Source organism: Triticum aestivum, chromosome 7D, assembly GCF_018294505.1.
Source record: "Triticum aestivum cultivar Chinese Spring chromosome 7D, IWGSC CS RefSeq v2.1, whole genome shotgun sequence".
Classification (NCBI taxonomy): domain Eukaryota; kingdom Viridiplantae; phylum Streptophyta; class Magnoliopsida; order Poales; family Poaceae; genus Triticum; species Triticum aestivum.
The window spans coordinates 505,507,934-505,530,469 of NC_057814.1; the positions used below are offsets into that span (position 1 = coordinate 505,507,934).

General features: G+C 42.9%; 1 long non-coding RNA gene across 7 annotated transcripts; it reads right to left on the reverse strand.

Moving 5' to 3' along the window:
• Positions 1 to 474: 474 nt before the first annotated feature.
• Positions 475 to 9,314, reverse strand: LOC123165588 (uncharacterized). 7 transcript variants are annotated; one of them, XR_006483074.1, is made up of 10 exons: positions 8,730 to 9,312; positions 8,510 to 8,564; positions 5,178 to 5,286; positions 5,047 to 5,109; positions 4,454 to 4,649; positions 3,985 to 4,366; positions 3,645 to 3,721; positions 3,120 to 3,184; positions 2,920 to 2,994; positions 475 to 1,246 (listed from the first exon to the last, which is right to left on the reverse strand). It is a non-coding gene; the product is annotated as an uncharacterized lncRNA (long non-coding RNA). The 7 variants fall into 7 exon arrangements; XR_006483072.1 differs by lacking the exon at positions 475 to 1,246 and adding an exon at positions 1,314 to 1,622; XR_006483073.1 differs by lacking the exon at positions 475 to 1,246 and having other exon boundaries at positions 2,572 to 2,994; positions 3,985 to 4,114; positions 4,240 to 4,366; positions 8,730 to 9,313.
• Between the last annotated feature and the right edge of the window lie 13,222 nt (positions 9,315 to 22,536).

Genomic DNA, 22,536 nt, shown 5'->3' on the forward strand with positions numbered 1-22,536 from the left:
AAGTGGGGAGGCCGGGGCGGCAGTCAGGGTGGCGCCCCTGCTGCGCGGTGGCGACGGGAACCTACATGGCTGGCGGTGTGGCGGTCGCGGGTGCATGGGTGACTCCGCTGGCTGCGGATCTGGAGTCATGTCCAGGTCCGTCTCGGTATGGCCTTGGCCGGCCAGTGGCGCGAGGAGGACCAGTGAGGGGCAGCTAGAGGCTCCCTGCCGGCGTGCCGATGGCGGCCCTCGTCTGCGCCGCGAGGCTCCGTTCAGTTCCAGCCAACTGCGAGGTTGGGGGCACGCGGCTTCCGGTGAAAATCGCGCGGACTTCGGTCAAGGCGGACGATAGTGGCGTCTATGACGTCGTTCCCTTCTCGAGGCATCGTTGTTGCAGGTCGTGACACCCCACTCGTGATGCTCCGGGGGGAACACTAGATCTAGATCTACCGGATCGGACGATGATGGTACCTTTGATGTCGTTGTCCTTCCTGAGGGCATCGTTTTGGAGCAAGTGCTAGTTGGACGGGACAAGCGGAACAGCGGTGTCTCATCCACCGCAAGACCGACGGCGGATCCCGGAGGCATGGTGCTGCGGAGGTTCGGCGACGGGCGTGTGTGGACGGATACGTGCAGGATGGTGGGGTTGTCTGGCATCGTGGTGGCATTGACAGCAGGCCAGGCACGGTCAATGGGTCAATTTCTGCTCTGGAGATTGACCGGTGGAAGATGACAGCAGCAGCCTCTGAAAGTGCGTCGGTCCGATATGGGACCCTGTCCCGGTGTGTGACTGGGCTGGGGCATTCGGCTTTAGATGTTAGGGTTTGGTGCGATGCCCTTTTGGTATTAGGCCCGGATATTCGGCACACCTTCATCAATGGGATAGGAGTAGCAACAGGTATTGCCTAGATGATGTCTTTAGACCGATTGATGTATTAATAATTCATCGGCCGGGGTCTATCCTCCTTTTCAAAAAAAACTTCCGTTAGTTTTGTCGCGAAGGTGACGGGCGGTCAGTGGGGGCAATGCTTATTTCTATTACCTATCTCGCTTTGTGCTGGTTTAAACTTTTGACATGCCTGCTATTTTGCCAGAGTAGTGTCCCTTTATGTGTGCTCCTGTGTCCATCTTCGGCTGTGATAGATCCTGCGCAATGTATCGTAGCCAGTCTTACTGTGATACTTGGGGCTGGGGCGCGCCCATGGCGCGCCTCTTGACATGAAGTTGTGCGCACTTGTATTGCTGCAGCGCCTCAAAGCATCTCATCCTATCATTTTCATACGTCCACACACATTAGTTATCGATTGTTAGCAAACTAACAGTAGTTGTTAGCATCACGATATTTGTTTTATCTTTTATGTAAGAGGGATGAAAGCTTTGGCTTCATTTTAAAAAAGCAAGGTTTACTGAATAGCATAGAAAATTATGTAAAATTACTAAATGAAATGAATGAAGATTTTCCATGCCATTCAGATCAAAGGAGAAAACAAACGAGCTTTACCAGCATTATAATTTATTCAACTAAATCATTGTATGTAGCACCAACTCAAGAGGCAAAAGTGTTAGCTCTGCAATCAGATCACGTGGGTGTACTCTTCTCAAAGATTTGATGTAGACTGATGCTGATGATGTTTGCAGTTCTGCTGCAAAAGCAATTGGTACATTTATCTCAAGTACGGGTAATCTGTGGCACCTTTTCAATCATTACAATATTATCAGAAAAACTTAGTGTGTGCCTCGTGGTTGTGGATTTGTGGGGTTCAGATGAAATTAATAATCATTGTGTTCACTGAAAGTGAACCATAACTAGGCCATGTTCTAAAACAACTCTGAAAGAAAATTGAAATATACTCCCTCCGCCCGGAATTAGTTTGAGCGTCAACTAATTCCGGACGAAGGAAGCATGTTCTAACATGGAGTGATGTACTTCAATATACTCCCTCTGTAAACTAATATAAGAGTGTTTAGATAACTAAAATAGTAATCTAAACGCTCTTATATTAGTTTACGGAGGGAGTACTTCCGAGTAAGGTATCACTGCATCAGCACATTACACGATAAGGTCATCATCTTGCAAATGTTTACTGTGAAGGACCATGCTTCTGTCACTGTTGTTGGATTTTTTTCCTGAAGTTTTATGTGTACTGAAGCATATGCTTTCTTCAGTACATGGATGAGACCAAGACCACCGATCTGATGCAGATCCTGTTGAGCATGTGCACATTACCAGAGTGGTGCACAAGACATGGTGCTTTGTTAACATTCTCATCCATATCAAGGCACTGTCCAACAAAACTGTGCCATTCAACATCATTTCCATCTATTGTTGATCTTCTGGAAGATTCACTAAAAGATGACAAGGTATTGGCAAGCATCTTGTCTGTTTGTGGAGAAGTTAACTATTCGTGAAGCCTCGACTACAACTCTGGGGAGGCTACTCTGTTACCAATTAGATACTTAGCTAGTAGCAATGCTGCACGGTGTTAAGTGCAGACTTCATCTGAATGGCCTTGCTTGTTCAGTGTTCCTAATTATGGTGCGGACTTCAATCCTAATTTAACGGACCTCATCCGGCTCTCAAATCAAATGTACTACAGCTCAAAGAGCAGCAGCTTTCATTGCTTCAGCCTTTTGTCCTAACAAATCAAGTGCCCATTCAATCTGCAGGTTGCAATTTCAAGTAATCACAAGGCAAAACAAGCACAAGTAGCCTAAACCCTGCAAGCCAATTTGTTTTCCTCATTTCTAAACCCACACTGTCTTGATCAATGTTCTGCATCACCAGTGCAGACGTATCAAACAGATAGTCCAAATTATAAAATCCACAAATTCAGTTTTTCGTTGCTCCCCACCAACTATAAGGCCTTAATACCGAGTTACTGACGGAGTTGCATAAAGTAAGAAACGCAGCGACATGAAAGCAATTTGCAGTCTCAATACCTCTCGCCTTTGAGGTTGTCATCGACGCCTCCGTCATCCCCAAGATCCTCCTTCGGCGTTCCGCTTGCTTAAGATCTGAAAACAATACGCACACCATAGTACACAGAAGAAACAGAACATTAAGCTGTCAGCAATCCATAACTACTATATACACATCGAATCCGATCCGACGGTGCAAGAAAGATTCACAATCTACTCACCGTGTCGTGGTCGACCAGGAGTACAGGAAGGCTTCCCTGAGCTGGCTTTGGCACATGAGTGAATCCTGAACCAGAGAAACACCAAAAGAAATAGATCATCACCATGCGAACCGAAAACAAGAGGTCTAGGGAAGATCAAAGAAACACCTCAACAACAAAATCGACTATATCTCTTCTTTAATAATTTCTTTTCTTCTTTGTAATTCTAATTTTTAAACATGGCAGAAGAATCTATCCCTATTAAATCTTGCATTAAGATCTAAATTTACTGTGTGACATATATGATAATACCCCAGCCAAAAATCTGAGAAGAGAAAAAACTAAAAAACCGAGAAAGTTCCCTTGGTTATTTTAAGTTTCTGTCGAACTAGCAAAATCATCTGTAGGCAGTTCTAGTTTTACGCCGCCTGAAGAACTGAACTTCCTCGGCCACCTCACAAATGTAGGACAAGTCAGGCAAGCAATAATATATTGAGGATGAAAAAAACGCTTATCAATACATGAGTTGAGAAACCAATAATATACCTTCAGATTTAACGACGTAATTATCCTAGAAAGATCTTAAGCCAGGAGAGCTCTTCAACTGAATCAAAAAAGCAAGTCTGCATATCAATCAACAACATAAGAGACGGTTTGTTAGCAAATCAACAGTAAACAAAAAACACGCTGCTAATTCTTGATATCATAAACCTGTAACATTTGTACACACGAAGCCATGTCAGTAGTTCTTACGCCAAATTAGTATACCACTTCCATAGTACTACACCGTGTAATTACTATACGGTTAACAGACTAAGGAAAATCATTTCAACATGAATCAGACAAACCATACAGAACTAATTAAGGTGTAAATTCAGGCACATACCTCTGCTTATAGAAGTGTCTCTTACAGTACTCTCTTCCATAGCTTGATTACAGATCTAAGCTTCTGTGTAGCATGAACCAGAGAGCCCGACATGGCAATGATGAGCATCGATATATTAAAAAATATATTCCTTCAAGTCAGTGGCAGAAAAAAGAGAACACTCATTCAGTTACCACATAAAGGCATTCACATTGGAAATTAAATGTAATGGCTTATCAATCAAAATACAAAGGTAATAAAATAAACTTGAATAACCGGATCATGATTTGGTTCTGGGAAGTATCCTTTGCGACCAGCAAATTCGATGTCAAAACTTAATATGCAAAAGAGGGCCATCTTAGAGTATTCCCCTTCAGGACCATGGCTTACCAAATCTGAATATCTGTTGGTCGACTTAAGGAATGACCGAATGAACAATATCACGATTTAGAGACAAGAATAGAGGCATTAAATTCAGTATGTAGGATACAGGCAATCCAACTCTAGCTGACAATAGGACATGATGCGAGTTGCTTTGCTATACATCCGAGCAGGAAGTTCGATCCAATTGCCACCAACAATGTTGCACTCAATCGTAAAGAAAAGGGCAAAGAGAGTGTTGCTTTCATATGTCAGGAAACTCTTTGAACCAAGACTGCCAATCGTTATGCCCCTTTCAAGGACACCTATAATGCACACAAAAAACATGCCAGCTGTGGTAAGCCATAAAAATGTGATGCTGCTGCTAGCCACTGATGCAGAAAATCAGACAAGGTGGGCACAAAGTAAAGATCAAAGATTCACACAATAATTAGCAGCCAAGCAAATGAAAATCTTCTTTAGGCTAAAGGTTATTCATTGAAAATAGAGCTAACAACGTCAATTGACAACAATGGAAAATAAGTGTACTGTTCTTAAACTACCACTGACCATGACGGCTAGCAACCATTGTACGTAGGGCAACTACTATCTTGAGGAAGGACTGAGATTTATTTGGCTGGTGATGCTTAATTGTCCCAACAATAGTGATTCAACAAGGCGCCACCAACGACGAATACTAACATCATATTTGGAAGTACATACCTGTAGAATATTATCTTCCCGGGTTTAAGATTGCTCTCGTTAAAGAATGACAGTAGTAAATCCCTGCAAAAGATGCTACGGTTTGAAACACCATCGCCATTGACTACTCTGAATGAACAAAAAAGACATACCTCAGCATCCCAACGTGTACAGGGGTGCCCTTCTCATGTGCAACTCTGTAGTTTGTGATTTCATGCCATTCCATGGAGGCCACCACGCACCCATCACAAATTATGCTAACTGCATCACCACAGTGACATCCATTTCACCTTCTGCTCATCATCAATTAACCATGGATATACATTTACTATTTTCTGAATCGCTAGTCAAGCATAGGAAAAAATACTTCAGTTCAGAGGAGTTGTATTCGGCCACACCTATCAGAAGACGCCTCAATCTATAGGTAAGCTATTCTATGTTGCATTGCTGCTTATGATTTCATATTCTATCTACACTTCTCAAATTTATGTTGTGGGGCTTCACACAGAATTAGTATATTCCCTAATAATTAATTTGTATTTCTCAAACAAAGTCTTAAAAGAAATACAGATTCAATAACTTCCGAACGTCAGGATTTTAGCGTTTAGTCCTGAACGCCTCGACTGCCGTCAGATGGTTTGCATAGATCTTAGAGCAGGTGACACTGCCAAGTCAGCAGAGAATTAGTTCGGGATTTTCCTCCTAACTCCCGAACGACCTCGTCTCCTTCTCCCCCCGCAGCCTTATCCTTTCTTTCCCTCACCCACTCTTCCTCTCCACAACGTCTTTGTGGATCGCTGCTGCCGCCAGCTCCCCGCGCCGCCGCGTTGGGCGGGGTCGAGGCCGCATACACCCGCGTCATCCTCGCCGGCGTAGAGGTGCGGTCGTGGCGGAGGCCAAGCGCCACCTCCTCGCCTGCGCCGCCGCGGCAGCCGTCTCCCCTCCTCGAGCTCGTTCAGGCGATGCTCACCGAAGCGCGGCGTGACTCTGGTTCGCCCCCACCGGCTAGAGGTGCGGCCGTGGCGGAGGAAGAGTACCGCCCCTACGATGCGGCGGCGGGCATCTTGGTCATCTCCCTCCTCAAGCTCACCGACCAGCTCGAGGTGTGATCACGCGGGGGGGGGGGGGGGGGGGGGGGGGGGGGGGGGGGGGGGGGTGACCCGATGGGAGCCCGGCGGGGAGGTGCTCGAGCTCGAGCTACACCACGGGCGAGGGGGATCCGACAGGTTGATGCGCCGTCGCTCTCCTTCTGCAGTTTTTGTGTGTGCATATGTACAACGTCCCATTTTCCCCATTTTTACCGATGTTTGATGAATTTTGCTAGATGCTGAGTACTATGAGCTTTTTTGAACACATTTTTTGCCACTATGTGTGTACGAAATAGTCCCGAAATTTGCCATGCTACACTAAAATCTGAGTAGAACATAATTTTTTGCTGTGATTTTTGTAGTTACTAACTTTGTCATGTGATTAGTACACAAATTTAGGTTTTTGGTCCTATAATACATGACAATTTCTAATCACGATGTTTAGCACAACATGGAAATTCCTTAGATTATTACAAATTCTCATACCATGGCAAATTTATAAATTGTTAGTTCATTCACACATGACAATATTTTTGATAGATTCTCTCTTAATAGTTTATTGCCATGGGAACTTAGGTAAATTTACCATGTTAATAAGGGTAAATTAGCCATGGCAAATAAAAAGTAAAACTTGCCATGCCAATAAAAGTTAAATATTGTCATGGAGATTCACGTAACTTTGCCATGTTAATAAGGGTCAATTAGCCATGGCAAATAAATAGTAAAACTTGCCATGGCAATAAAAGTTCAATATTGCCATGGAGATTTAGGTAAATTTGCCGTTATTAATAAAAGTCAAATAAATAATAAAACTTGCCATGGCAATAAAAAGTTAAATATTGCCATGGGGATTTAGGTAAATTTGCCATGTTAATAAAAGGTAAATTTGCCATGGCAAATAAATAGTAAAACTTGCCATGGCAATAAAGTGTTAAGATTGCCATGGGGATGTAGGTAAATTCACCATGTCATTTTGTGTTGTTTTCGACAATTTAAAGAATTATGTGACAATTTAAAAAACCATAAGTTGCCATGGCAAGAAAGCAATGACTTTGCCATGATTCGAGAACTAAATTTGCCATGATTCGATAACTATGTTTGCCATCTTCCAGGATGCAATTTTGCTATGATGCGTAAACTAAAATTTGCCATGATCAATCAACTAAATTTTTTATGTTTACATGGCAAAAAGTAAATTTTGCCACCTTCCAGGAAAATTTAAGAAAAATTGTACAGTGAGACGGCAAATTTAAGAAAATCACAGGAAATCTGTATAATAAAAGAAAGTTGGTTCAGGCTTGGTTCAACAGTTGGATGGTACAAAAAAAATTGGAACCACCCTCTGTACACCATTAGGTTCTTGATTGTATGTCAAATTTTGAAAGTTGGTTCAGGTTTGGGTCACAGATTGTAAATCAGTTTCACTCCATTCAGGCATTGGCTATTAATTTGATCCATCAGCCATGCCATGTCAACTTAATATGTTCAAAAACATGGCAAACTTGCCACGGCAAAATTTACTTTTACATACAAGTCAAATTATTTGTTTTAGTCTATCATTGAAAATTAAACTTGCTTTTCTATTTTTGCCACGGCAAATTCAGCTTCATTGATATGGCAAATTTAGCTATACTGCCATGTCAAAGTTTACCTTTTATTGCCATGGCTGTACGTTTTCTTCATACTTTTTTATTGCAATGGAAAATTTAGTTTTAGTGCCATGGCAAAATTATCTACACTGTCATGGCAAATTTAGTTTTATTACCATGTAAAAATTATCTATATGCAACTCATGTAAATTTCTGTAATATACCTTTTTTCATAATTATATGGTGGTTTTTTGTATATTAGACCATGGCAACTTTGTCCCTAGATTTTTTTCAGTGAGTCTTTTTCTTGGTCCAGCGCATTTTTAGGTCTTTTTTGTGTTTTCTCTATTTATTGGGACAGAAGCAGTTTTTGGGCCTACAATATTGTTTTTGTGTATTTGCCATGGCATTTTTATACATGAAGGCAAATCATTTGTTCCTTTCTTGTGGTTTTTAGGCTTGTTTTAGTGAATCATTATGCAACTGGCCACGGTGGCCTTATTTTGTTTTGGGCTGGCTGGTTCAGCGTCCTAGTGGGCCAACGTGAAGCGTTCGGTCTGGGGGTAGCTCCCACGCCGAACAAAAACGTTCGATCTGTTCCATCCTTCGCACCGAACCATTCGTTCGGATCGATCACCTCCCAGCCCGAACGATCGGGTGTTATCGCGGTCCAAGAAATAACCAAACACCATGCCATCAGCAGCCTAGCAGCCAGCATGGAGCATAGTCTATTTCAAAGAATTGATAACTCGTCGGCAACCAATTCAAATGGATCATAGTTTCAAATTCAGTAACGAATGTTCCAACCTGGAGCCTAGCCGTTTTGACTTGCCTTAAGTTTTTCCTCCTCCTTCTCTCTTGCCTGCAAGCAGAACAACCTGGCCCATAAGTGATCTTTCCCCACACATTCACATAGAACAAGTAGTTTGACGTCGGCCAAAAATCAGGAAAAACTGGTCACCAATTACCAATTCGGGCCAAAATCATAGTCTTTGATGAGGAAGTCACCGAGTTCCAGGAAACATACCTTCTGGTCCTTCTTCAACTTCTGCTCCAGGAAATGTCTTTGATGGCCGTTTGCGCCGCCGCGAGGAACACGGAGGGGCGGTCGCCGCTGGCTGACTTGCCGGCGTCGAGGTAGATATTGATCCAGCGTCTCCGCTGCCAGCAGCCTACCACCACTGCCATCTCGTATGTCGTCGAATGCAGCGGAAGGAAGCCGTGCTACGCCACCGCCGAAACGCCATGACACATACCTCGCCCCCACCGGTCCACCACCTCCGGCCACTCCGCCTTATCAGCCGCTCGAGAGGGGGGAGGAATACAGAGCAGCAGCACGACGCATCATCGGATCCAACTGAAGGCAGGCTCCTCTATCTCTTTCTTTCTTCTTGGCGAAGGAAATGGGGCAGTGGTACGTGGGCCAATTATTAATACGAGCAGACGAGAAGGCGCCGAGAAGGCGCCCTTGTCTCGCGTGCGTTGACTGCCTTCGTGAAGTTACCTTGGGGATTGGGGAGGTGTTAACTGAGCTGCAGTAAATCACGGGACGTGGCATAGGCGAGGAGGCGCTCCTTCCGCAACCTTAATGGGTTTAATTTGTGTGCTATGGTGAAGTGTTCTTCCGAATTCTCTTTTCTGTCTAGGAAGGCTGACTAAATGGGTTTATCGACAAATACCCAAGCCTCTATCCGGCAAGGTTTTCGCTCTATTATTCATCCATTTGGATGAAAAAGACCCATGGTGAATTTTGGGCTTGGCACGTGCCCTTTTTTTGGTACCTGGCGGTGTAGAAACGAGTGGTGTACTCAGCTATTTGGTTCAAATTTTTTGAACGGGTGTGGCTATTGGTTTGGTTGACTTAGCATTTTTTTACTGCATGTGGGGCAGGCTTGTGTGGTCGCTTCTTACGTGCTTCTTTTGCGTCTGCTTCTCCGTTCGATTTGTCTCCCAGCCGCTTCTGGCCCAATCAATGTTTCTTCGTTCGGTTTATCTCCCGGCCGCTTCTGGCCCAATCGATGTGTCCCTTTCTGTTTCTGCCGCTGTTGGACAGCGCTCACTAGTGCCACTTTGGTCGTGTTTGCATGCAAATCTGGCATGTGGTGTTGGTTCTCGACACCTGTGAAATCGTTTTCGCCAGAGCTTTCTCGATCCAACTTGATCCGATTTTTCTGGAGCGGTTTGTCTCTATAAATACCGGAGTGCGTCCTAATCGCTGTTGCACTTGCACCCACTGCACCACGTCCTCAACATACCTTCACCCCGCCACGCCCTCGCCGTGAGATCTTCATGCCACCGTCTTCTTTTGTGCCGCCTGCTCATCAAATGCATGGATGTGGGTGATGCTGCTGCCGGTTTCGCATGTGTGAGTCTCCCAAACCCATCGTCCCGGACCTCGCGGTCCGCGAAGCTCGAGCTTTGTGAACGACCAACGGAGGAAGGCGACCGGCCATCCGCGAAGGAAGACGAGGTAGGCAACCACTGGAACGGCCCGGCGGTGGATGGCTGAAAGGGGCCATGGGGAGAATGTTCACGCGGTCGCAGAACGGATGGCATGGTCTTGAACGGAGAAGGACGGAGCGGTGGTGGCGCTAGGCGCTGGTGGTCGCAGGGAGGAGGCGACTGTTCCAAGTTGCCATGCCGCCGAGCTCGCAGCCGCCAGTGGAGTTTGGTAAACTCTCTCATGTGACCATCCCCTCTCTGGTTGCCGCCGCCGTACCTATCCCGATTCCTGCCCGCTCCTCCCCAACATCTTATGTGGCCATTCCCCTCGCTGTGGCCGCCCTGTCGCACGCTGACTCGACGACTCCCGACGCTCCAGTCTCAGCATCCCCCAGCGCCATCCTGCTAGGCTGCTACACGCTGACCACGATGACCTCCACGAGGGTCGAGGTTCACCGTGCTACCTCACGCGCGGCTGCTATCTTGCGATTGCGCGGCTTGATGTGATGGACCTTAATTTACTGCTTTGTCAGGCGATCGCTTAGTTTAGGCGGTGGCTGCTTAAGGAGTTTATTCTGGATTGGATTGCTTTTCCTCTATGCGTGTTGTCAGGTCGGTTGGTGGATTATATGTTTGCTGGTCGCTTATAAATTATAAGCTAGTCTTCAGATTTGATCATGTTTTTTCATCCCGCTGCGTTCATGGCGTAGGCGATTCCCTCCACTGCTTCAGCTGTTGATTCTCTCTGTCCTGTGGTTGATGCGGCTGCTGATTCGTCGTCTCTACTTTAGGATGGTCGTGTTGCTGTTTCGGCTTGATCAGTGTTGCCTGCAGGGTTTTGCTACTATGCGTTACCTTTATTGTTTTCTATATATCTTTCTTTTGTTCCACCTGCTTGATGATTTCTTTTCTATGTATTTATTCGTTGGCTGCTATTCCGGATGCTGTTTATCTTCATTACTAATGCTAAAACTTGAAACCTGAATGTAGCTATATATCAGGTAGTTCAAGTTGTTCAGAAAATGATGATTGATCTTGAGATCATATCGTACCTACATCTTATTGTTCGAAGGAATTCCTTGCTATTGGTTTTTCCTCTTAATTAAACCCTGATGTATTTACATGTCCAAATAGAGGCCAATTGAAATTTACATTACATTACATTGTACCTGTGTCACTGAAGTTGTTATAGTCTGGAAAACAGTGCACTGAAATTGTTAGGCTGAAAAACAGTTTACCGAAATTGCAGCTAATAAGTGATTAAGAGAATGAAAACAGTTGGTTTTGATACTAACGTGCTTTGATACAGATGATTTGGTTTTTCAGTTTCATAGTGCTATATATACCACTGGAAATTTTTGGAACTTCATTCATATAAATTCAGTCCGCTCAGCTCAGAGAGAATATAATGATTTCTAATTTTTTAGCACACTGCTTTATGGAAGATTTACTTTATGAATTCAGTCCGCAGACTCTTTTCATTCAAAAAGCTTTTCTTTATGAAAGATTTCAATTCCGCGCCAATAGGATTTCTGTACATATACCATAACATAAAAATAAAACGAACAAGCAAAAGCATAATAATTAATCAAATAATAAATAAATAAAGTTTAATATCACCATACACAGAATTTTTCACATGGCGTATAAACAGGTGGGGCGTGCCGCCGCGCGGGCATTGCTAGTAGAAATAACTGCTGGCACTAGGCCAACTGGTCAACCCAATGAACTTGTTGACAAAAAAGTGTGTGCGTATATATATATCCACAAAAGGCACAACGTTCCACATCAAATGTTTGGATCAGAATCTGGCGTTTCTATTGGATCAAAGTCAGGTGTTCTCGATGTTCTTCATTTTTGCAGAGAGAAACATCAAATGATATTGGATCAGATTGATTCTTGATGTTCTTCATTTTTGCAGAGAGAATCATCAAATGATATTGGATCAGAATGAGGTGTTTCTGTGCCGCACATTGGAACAATCTGCCAAATCTAAATGCACCTTTGGTCGAACAATTTCTTGGATCAATCTCTTCTACCTTCGCAAGATCCATCTCTTCTCCAGCTGCCATTTTCTAGTACTCATTTCTATTTGTTTGGTTTGCTCGAATATCTCAGAAAACGTGTTTCACTTCGACAACGGAAGGAAAAGAAACACTTCAGTCATCCTGAGCTCTCACTCGAGAAGAAAATAAATGCTATTGTGGCTCCTAGCACACACACTATTTGCAGGCATATATAAATGGAGGGTGCATCACAACACAAGCCAGTCTCATACATTTTTTGCCTTGTCATGCATAGATTGCCTTCCTTGGGAAAAAAAACTCCGCATAAGAGAAGCGGACCGTGTTTCTGCTTGTGGTCCATTTCATTCGATCCGTCTAGGTCTCCCTCTGCTATTGCAATGCCAATTTGAGGCGGATTTATTAGCTGATCACGAACTAATCTGTGAGGGATGGTGGAAAAGGCCCGTGTATCTATATTATTAACTAAAAACTTCAAGATAAAAACATAGCTGTAATTCTCCAGCTACTAGCAGGATTTGCGTCCTGAATGTAGAATAATTGTGACAAATTTCATTCACACATACTATGTATAGGTTTCAACAAAGCTCTAGAGTGGATACATAACAGCATGCGTACATAGAGCGTATTAATTACTGTGAATTTCTACTTGTTTGTAAAGGGATAAAACTAGTAAACAAAATATGATGCATAAAATTTAAGTGAATGATGTCTTGCAAATGTAGAGGGCTGGTTGTATCTGCTTTCGAAGTAAGAGTATCGATTCCATGAAAAGCTAAACAAAATGGTCATTTGCCTCTACAGAGATTGACCGCAAAGTGCTTGCAAGTTATCTTGGGCATCTCCAACAACGTACTCCAAACTGCCCCTAAATGTCTGGACCATGGTGTCCGGACGTTTTTTTGCCATCGAACACCGTGCCACAAATGTCTGTGAAGTATTCGGGTTTCCGAATTCCCGCAAACTGGACATACACTAGTGGGAGGTTTGTAGGAGTCCGTGGACAGGCCAACAGGGGGAAGAACTACATCAGGAGGAGATGTGGCTCCTGAGGGGGAGTGGTGTCTGGCTTTGATACTTGACAGTGTCCTAAACAAATGTTATTTTCCCGTGTCAGCTTTTGTCATCACTATTGATGCGTCTGCTGCTATTGTTTTTTGGTGAAGGGGACTCGTCACACGTGGGTCAATGGGGTTTGCTTATTTATTTGTTATCTATCTGGCTTCGTGCTAGCTTATACCATGACGGCCGAAATCACTATTTTGACCCTTTTTGGAAACTTAAGCACGATCCGCCCCTGGTTTCAAAAAATGTAACGCCATAGTCATTGGCGGTTGGGTAACACACCCTACCACCGAGGACCTCGGCAGTAGGGGTAACGGCTCTAACAACTCTGCCGACGTTGATAAGACCCTACTGCTGGTGTCCCTGGCGGTACTAAAGAGTTAAGTGAGTTGGGGGCTCACCCAGGCCCCCACCCACTCATTCACCCCCAATCCTCTTCCTCCCCGAGCTCGGCCTCTCTCCCCTCTCTCTCCCCCACCCAAGCCCCCACCAAATCCCTCTTCATTGGGTGAGATTTGTTTGGAGAATTTAAAAAATATTTTTGGATTCTAAACATGTTCATAAAATTTTCAAAATGTTCGCAAATTTAAAATAAGTTCGCCAATTAGAAATAATTCACGAATTTAAAATGTTTGTGAATTTTAAAAAGTTCATGAATTCAGATTTTTGTTGCAAATTTAGAAAAGGTGTTCAAGAATTAGAAAAATTTCTGCGAATTTGGAAAGTGTTGGCTTGAAAGAATGTTCGTGAACTTGAAAAACATCATAGAATTAAAAAATGTTCATAGATTTTTTTTAAATGTTCGTGAATTTAAAAAATGTAAATAAATTTTAAAAAGTGGAAAAAATGAAAAACTGTTCGCAAAATTTGAAAAATGTTCAAGTATTTAAAAATGTCTGTGAATTGAGGAAGTGTTTGCGAATTTTAAAAATATTCATGAATTTAAAAAATGTTCACAAATTAATAAAGAAAGCAGTTAACAAACAAAAAAGGAAAGAAAGAAAAATATAGAAAATAAACTAGAAAAAAGATGTAGAAAAACAGAAAAAAAAAGTAAAAAACTTCTAGAATTCCAGAAGCTTCCTAAAAACCGGTAAACTAGGCCTCTTATGCCGGAGTGAACGTGCCACTCCCGAGCGAACACGGGCAGAAAAAAATCGTTCAAGGGGCCAGCCCAGGTGGGAGCCATTGTAGGCGATCGCTCTATATTGCTCGCAGAGAGCGATATGTAATCTTTTGTGGGTACATATGTGCAATATCTTACCAACAATAGCTAACAATATTGCAAGTAACACAAATCGTATGAACAATTCCATTGTTGCATAACATGCATGCTAGGTAGAGAAAGCATCATTAGCATACAATGGCGTGCTTTAGAAGGAAAAAACAACATAGATGTGTACTTCAGCCGACTCTCCTTACTAGTATGGAAACAAAGCAACACTTCCTTCATGCAATGTCTCTGTCGTTGATATATCTGTTCAGAAACCATTGGAGTTTGTGTTCCATAGGATTTATGTCTATAATTTTACTCATTAGGCAGATCTGGCTTTCTATTTAAAATCGTAACCACAAAATGCAGACCGAACCATCTAAAATAATTTGGATGATGTGGATGAACCGCACTGTGTTGAAAACAAGTCTTTGTATTGTAATCTTTTGGCGAAAATGCCTAAGGTCATATATTAAGTATAATAACTCCTTTCATGCAAATCCATATTAAAAGATAAAATTACAATCAAATCCTTGAAAGTGTCGAAGTCTTCTTCCTCCTGCACCCACCGGTGGCGTGCCGTGAGCATAGCTCGACGTCACCTCTAAGCCTCCGCCTCGGTGAAGCAAACTTTTATAAACCAGTCTTTGTGTTGCATTGTTAATATGTAATAGATTAAATTCCAATGGGAGTGGCATCAAGAAGGTTTCAAATGAGGTATTGGATTGAAATGAGGCGCTCGCACCAAGAAACTTAGCACAATCGATATATTCCAACCATTGCTGTTTTCTAGTACTAATTGTTTGGCTTGCTCAAATATTTCATCAAATGTTTCTCTACGTACGCACCAAAAAGAAGAGAAATGCCATTTTCGGTCATTCTGAGCTATCACACTCGAAGAAAAACATGCTCTCATGGCTCCTAGCCACGCCCACATACTATTGTACAAGTGGAGGGTGCATCCCAACACAAAACCATCATCTCATGCATTTTTCCCAATTCTCATGCAAACATTGCCGCCCTTAAACAAGAAATAAATCTGTTTCTGCTCGCGTCCGCTTCATTAGATTCATCTGGGTCTCCCTCGGCTATGGCTATGCTGATTTCAAGAGAATCTCCCTACTAAGATGAGCCAATCTAAAAACTCAAAAACTATAATACTGGCTATAGTTCTTTAGCTACACACCGGGATTGGACCCTCAATGTTACATGGTGTAATTTTGGAAAATTCCACTCTTCACATAAGATGTGCCGGCTTCAACAAAGCTTAAGAGTGGTGAACTGAGCGTAATTAGGATGGGTAGCTTCTCGTGGTGGAATCAGTTCATCAAGGTTTAAGTCCTAGACTAGGCACTAGCATTTGCATTTGCATGCTTAATAATATGGTTGCATGCATCATATTGATGCAGAGGCCGGGAGTAATCCTCCTTTAAAAAAACTAGTGTTTGCATTTTTTATGAATTTATTTCATACTTTTCGGCGATGTTCGTTAAGTGGTAGGAGACGTTTCCATCGACAACGAAGGCGTTGTGATGATTTCTTCAATCTTAAGATGTTATGCCAGCTCAGTATCTTAGATGTGTTGATCGGGGTAGGGTGTGCGTGCGTGCGAGCATGTGCGTTTGTACCATGTTAAAAAAAAGCTCGAAAGTGGGTACATGACAACCTCCTATGGAAGTAGTACTGATAGGCATAGCATTACTGATGACTGAGAGACATATCATTACTAATGAAATTGCTCGATTGAAATGTACTGAATAAATATGCAGATCGGAACAGGCATACTATTACTAGTGAAATCGCTTGATCAAACTATATTGAATCGGAATGAGGCGTCTCAAATATGTGTATGGGAACTGACTTTGTTGATTTGCTCGATGGAACTCAATCGCCCTAGTGTGATCGATGAATTCCACCACTGATATTTTTTTTGAACCATCAATTGATTTGAATTGAAAGCATGAGTGCAAAAGCATCCATAAGGACGGGTACGACAATTTACTTTCCCATAATGATAATATGAGTGCATTGATAGTTTGATATTGATCCGCATGGGGCAACAACCCTCACTAGAGAGAGGAGATTAGCACTGTCATACGGCTGCCGATGTCTGTTAGCTATAAGGTTAACTTCTGGTTTTGGCGTACTATGGGAACATCAACAAAACAACTGCCCTCTTCACTATTGTTACTTCGAATTCCCAATAACAGCTCAGGATCCAATCGGTATGTATCTTCTATTCTCCTTTTCATATGCTTGCTCCAACTATCCTTTACATGACGCCAACAGACATTTGTAGGACTTGCCATGTGAAGCATGATACCGAAGCTCCCGTTTGTTACAAAACTTTTTCTTTTGCAAGACTATACACCCAACAGATTTGAGAAAATTCTTGGCTTTTTATCTCAAAATTTCCTTTCTCCTGGTGTTCTACACATCAGCTTCAACACAATCTACTTATTTTCCTACACCATTAGATTTATTTTCTCGCTTGTTTACCAAGTCTTGCCATGTCCCATGAAACTGCTGCATCAAGATTTACTTTGTGCACTGCCAAATAATTGTGATTATGAGGAATGTCTTCAATATTGTTCCCTTTAACTCGTTTAATACATTGAAACACGAAGCTCATTAGTACTTGAAGGATAGGAACATAGTCTCCCACACAAGTGACATATACTGGTATCTTAAAAAAAACTTTATACCATTATCTCTTAAAAATATTTGGTTGTTATGATCTGAAGTTTTGAAATACTTTTTTTTGAAACTTGAATTTTTGAAATTCTGAAGAAATTGAAAACCGACAACAGGTGACAGGAGCAGTAGTTCTTTAGTTATCGGACGGACCTAGATTCCTGATACCCTTTTATCTATGAAGACTCAATGGCTCTAGTTGAATGACATTAGCAAATGTTTCCCGCCGTTGCTTTTCTCTAGCTTGCTCCATTACTTTTCGTTATTTCTGTTTGCTTTCCATGAGGATGAGCTGAGTTATAAAGCCAACAATGATGTATGGAGAGCATATCTACCCATTTGCTATTGCTAAAACAAATCCTAGCCACTGCATGTACTAAAGGAGTTCTTCCCTCTCATCCCATTTTTCTGTTTTCTCACCCTTATACTCTAAACCTCATCCCTTTATTCTTAAATTACCTCAAGATTTCTAGATCGAAGAGAGAAGTGAGTCGTAGGGTGTGACATTGGTTTACCTTTAAGCATTATAATTTTATGTTCTTTGAAGTCAATACGCCAACCTAATGCCAAGATATGGTTCTGTAGCTTCATCCTCATGGTTTCACTAATGTGTCCCTGGGAAAAAGTGGTGACTTCGTGGTAACTAGCAAGCAGTGACACTGTCTGAGGGGAAAGTTTTGCATCTAGCTGCACTGTACCCCAAAAGTTAAGGCATCCATCCTCAACTTGTTGGGGAACATAGTAATTTCAAAAAAATTCCTACGCACACACAGGATCATGGTGATGCATAGCAACGAGAGGGGAGAGTGTTGTCCACGTACCCTCGTAGACCGAAAGCGGAAGCGTTAGCACAACGCGGTTGATGTAGTCGTACGTCTTCACGATCCGCCCGATCCAAGTACCGAACGCACGGCACCTCCTAGTTCAGCACACATTCAGCTCGATGACATCCCACGAACTCTGATCCAGCAGAGCTTCACGGGAGAGTTTCGTCAGCACGACGGCGTGATGACGGTGATGATGATGCTACCGACGCAGGGCTTCGCCTAAGCACCGCTACGATATGATCGAGGTGGATTATGGTGGAGGTGGACACCGCACACGGCTGCGAGAGATCAACAGATCAACTTGTGTGTCTATGGGGTGCCCCCTGGCCACGTATATAAAGGAGTGGAGGAGGGGGAGAGGGCCGGCCCCTATGGCACGCCGTGGAGGAGTCCTACTCCCACCGGGAGTAGGATTCCTCCCCTTCCAAGTAGTAGGACTAGGAGACAAGGAAGGGGAAGAGGGAAGAGAAGGAAGGAGGGGGACGTCGCCCCTCCCCCTAGTCCAATTCGGACTAGTCATTGGGGGGCGCGCGGCCTGCCTCTCTCTCTCTCCCCTAAAGCCCAATAAGGCCCATATAATTCTTCCCCCGTATTCCCGTAACTCCTAGTACTCCGAAAAATACCCGAACCACTCGGAACCTTTCTGATGTCCGAATATAGTCGTCCAATATATCGATCTTTACGTCTCAACCATTTCGAGACTCCTCGTCATGTCCCCGATCTCATCCGAGACTCCGAACTACCTTCGGTACATCAAATCACATAACTCATAATACAAATCGTCACCGAACGTTAAGCGTGCGGACCCTACGGGTTTGAGAACTATGTAGACATGACCAAGACATGTCTCCGGTCAATAACCAATAGCGGAACATGGATGCTCATATTGGCTCCTACATATTCTACGAAGATCTTTATCGGTCAAACCGCATAACAACATACGTTGTTCCCTTTGTCATCGGTATGTTACTTGCCCGAGATTCGATCGTCGGTATCTCAATACCTAGTTCAATCTCGTTACCGGCAAGTCTCTTTACTCGTTCCGTAATGCATCATCCCGCAACTAACTCATTAGTCACGTTGCTTGCAAGGCTTATAGTGATGTGCATTACCGAGAGGGCCCAGAGATACCTCTCCGATACACGGAGTGACAAATCCTAATCTTGATTCATGCCAACCCAACAAACACCTTCGGAAACACCTGTAGAGCATCTTTATAATCACCCATTTACGTTGTGACGTTTGATTGCACACAAAGTGTTCCTCCGGATATTCGGGAGTTGCACAATCTCATAGTCCGAGGAACATGTATAAGTCATGAAGAAGCTAAGCTAATGAAAGCAGTAGCAATAAAACTGTAACAATCACAATGCTAAGCTAATGAATGGGTCTTGTCCATCACATCATTCTCCTAATGATGTGATCCCGTTCATCAAATGACAACACATGTCTATGGCTAGGAAACATAACCATCTTCGATGAACAAGCTAGTCAAGTAGAGGCATACTAGGGACACATTGTTTTGTCTATGTATTCACACATGTATCAAGTTTCCGGTCAATACAATTATAGCATGAATAATAAACATTTATCATGAAATAAGGAAATAAATAATAAATTTATTATTGCCTCTAGATCATATTTCCTTCAGTCTCCCACTTGCACTAGAGTCAATAATCTAGTTCACATCGCCATGTGATTTAACATCAATAGTTCACATCACTATGTGATTAACACCCATAGTTCACATCGCCATGTGACCAACACTAAAAGGGTTTACTAGAGTCAGTAATCTAGTTCACATCGCTATGTGATTAACACCCAAAGAGTACTAAGGTGTGATCATGTTTTTCCTGTGAGAGAATTTTAGTCAACGGGTCTGCCAAAATTCAGATCCGTATGTATTTTGCAAATTTTTATGTCTACAATGCTCTGCATGGAGCTACTTTAGCTAATTGCTCCCACTTTCAATATGTATCCAGATTGAGACTTAGAGTCATCTGGATCGGTGTCAAATCTTGCATCGACGTAACTCTTTACGATGAACCTTTTGTCACCTCCATAATCGAGAAACATATCCTTATTCCACTAAGGATAATTTTGACCATTGTCCAGTGATATACTCCTGGATCACTATTGTACTCCCTTGCCAAACTCAGTGTAGGGTATACAATAGATCTGGTACACAGCATGGCATACTTTATAGAACCTATGGCTGAGGCATAGGGAATGACTTTCATTCTCTTTCTATCTTCTGTCGTGGTCGGGCTTTGAGTCTTACTCAACTTCACACCTTGCAACACGGGCAAGAACTCTTTCTTTGACTGTTCCATTTTGAACTAATTCAAAATCTTGTCAAGGTACATACTCATTGAAAATCTTATCAAGCGTCTTGATCTATCTCTACAGATCTTGATGCTCAACATGTAAGAAGCTTTACCGAGGTCTTTCTTTGAAGAACTCCTTTCAAATACTCCTTTATGCTTTCCAGAAAATTCTACATCATTTCTGATCGACAATATGTCATTTACATATACTTGTCGGAAAGGCTGTAGTGCTCCCACTCACTTTCTTGTAAATACAGGCTTCACCGCAAGTCTGTATAAAACTATATGCTTTAATCAACTCATCAAAGCGTATATTCCAACTCCGAGATGCTTGCACCAGTCCATAGATGGATTGCTGGAGCTTGCACACTTTGTTAGCATCCTTTGGATCGATAAAACCTTCAGGTTGCATCATATACAACTTTTCTTCTAGAAATCCATTCAGGAATGCAATCTTTACATCCATTTGCCAGATTTCATAAAATGTGGCAATTTGCTAACATGATTTGGACAGACTTAAGCATCGCTACGAGTGAGAAGGTCTCATCGTAGTCAACTCCTTGAACTTTGTCAAAACCATTTTCGGCAAGTCTAGCTTTGTAGATAGTAACACTACTATCAGCGTCTGTCTTCCTCTTGAAGCTCCATTATTTTTCTATGGCTTGCCGATCATCGGGCAAGTCAACCAAAGTCCACACTTTGTTCTTATACATGGATCCCATCTCAGATTTCATGGCCTCAAGCCATTTTGCGGAATCTCGGCTCATCATCGCTTCCTCATAGTTCGTTGGTTCGTCATGGTCAAGTAACATGACCTCCAGAACAGGATTCCCGTACCACTCTGGTGCGGATCTCACTCTAGTTGACCTACGAGGTTCGGTAGTAACTTGATCTGAAGTTACATGATCATCATCATTAGCTTCCTCACTAATTGGTGTAGGAGTCACATGAACAGATTTCTGTGATGAACTACTTTCAAATAAGGGAGCAGGTACGGCTACCTCATCAAGTTCTACTTTCCTCCCACTCACTTCTTTCGAGAAAAACTCCTTCTCTAGAAAGGATCCATTCTTAGCAACAAATGTCTTGCCTTCGGATCTGTGATAGAAGGTGTACCCAACTGTCTCCTTTGGGTATCCTATGAAGACACATTTCTCCTATTTGGGTTCGAGCTTATCAGGTTGAAGCTTTTTCACATAAGCATCGTGATACGTCTCCGTCGTATCTACTTTTCCAAACACTTTTACCCTTGTTTTGGACTCTAACTTGCATGATTTGAATGGAACTAACCCAGACTGACGCTGTTTTCAGCAGACTTTCCATGGTGTTATTTATGTGCAGAAACAAAAGTTCTCGGAATGACCTGAAACTCCACGGAACATCTTTTTGGAAAATATTAAAAATACTGGAAGAAAAATCCATGTCAGGGGGGCCCACACCCTATCCACGAGGGTGGGGGCGCGCCCCCTGCCTCGTGGGCCCCCTGATGCTCCAGCAACCTCAACTCCAACTCCATATATTCACTTTCGGGGAGAAAAAAATCAGAGAGAAGGATTCATCGCGTTTTACGATACGGAGCCGCCGCCAAGCCCTAAAACCTCTCAGGAGGGCTGATCTGGAGTCCGTTCGGGACTCCGGAGAGGGGGATTCGTCGCCGTCATCATCATCAACCATCCTCCATCACCAATTTCATCATGCTCACCGCCGTGCGTGAGTAATTCCATCGTAGGCTTGTTGGACGGTGATGGGTTGGATGAGATCTATCATGTAATCGAGTTAGTTTTGTTAGGGTTTGATCAATACTATCCACTATGTTCTGAGATTGATGTTGCTATGACTTTGCTATGCTTAATGCTTGTCACTAGGGCCCGAGTGCCATGATTTCAGATGTGAACCTATTATGTTTTCATGAGTATATGCGAGTTCTTGATCCTATCTTGCAAGTCTATAGTCACCTACTATGTGTTATGATCTGGCAACCCCGAAGTGACAATAATCGGGACCACTCCCGATGATGACCATAGTTTGAGGAGTTCATGTATTCACTATGTGCTAATGCTTTGTTCCGGTACTCTATTGAAAGGAGGCCTTAATATCCCTTAGTTTCCATTAGGACCCCGCTTCCATGGGAGGGTAGGACAAAAGATGTCATGCAAGTTCTTTTCCATAAGCACGTATGACTATATTCGGAATATATGCCTACATTACATTGATGAATTGGAGCTAGTTCTGTGTCACCCTA